This window comes from Podarcis vaucheri (assembly GCF_965113315.1).
Source record: "Podarcis vaucheri genome assembly, chromosome: 15".
Classification (NCBI taxonomy): Eukaryota; Metazoa; Chordata; class Lepidosauria; order Squamata; family Lacertidae; genus Podarcis; species Podarcis vaucheri.
In genome coordinates, this window is record NC_138753.1 from 7900734 (window position 1) to 7901418 (window position 685).

The window sequence follows — 685 nt, forward strand, 5'->3', positions numbered from 1 at the left end:
ATTTTTGTGGATTTTAATACTTCTCAGGGAAAAACGGAATTCCTCCGCTCCCAGATGCTGTTTTTGACAGAAATTCCTCTTCCCTGCTTTTCAACCTCACAGGACACTCTGTGTTTGGCTTTATTTTTAAAAAAGTGAGGGCGGGACGGGGAATAGCCTTGGTGACCAGCCCGGGCCTTCACCCTCAGCCCTCTCTCCTCCATCTTCTCACAGCTCAAAAAAGGCTCAAACGCTTCTCTCTCTCCACCTCCCCCCCCCCACGCCCCGCGCTTCAGCAGCCTGAGGAGAGCGGGCCGTCCCATTCCGCGCCTCCGCGGGGGTGTCCCACTCACCACCCTCGCCTCGCGCCTCCCCCCCGGGCTCCCCTTCGCCCCTCTCTTCCCCGCACCGCACCGGAGCTCAGCCCCCCTGGGGCCAGGGCGCGGAGGAGCGGGGTCCCCGGCTCCCCATCCGGCCCCGCCCTCTCCCCTCTCCCCGCCGAACCCCCCTATTCGGGGCGATGGTACGGCCCGCGGGTTAGCGGAAGCGCGGCCGCTGTGGCGCTGCCATGTTGAGCAGCCTCCTCCTCTCCACCTCCTCCTCCTCCGCCGCCGCCGCCGCCGCAGCAGCCCCAGCCGCCGCCGCTTGTGCTTTGTTGTCGGCTCCATGTAGTTGGGGGCCCGGGGGAGGGAGGAGGGGAGGGGGG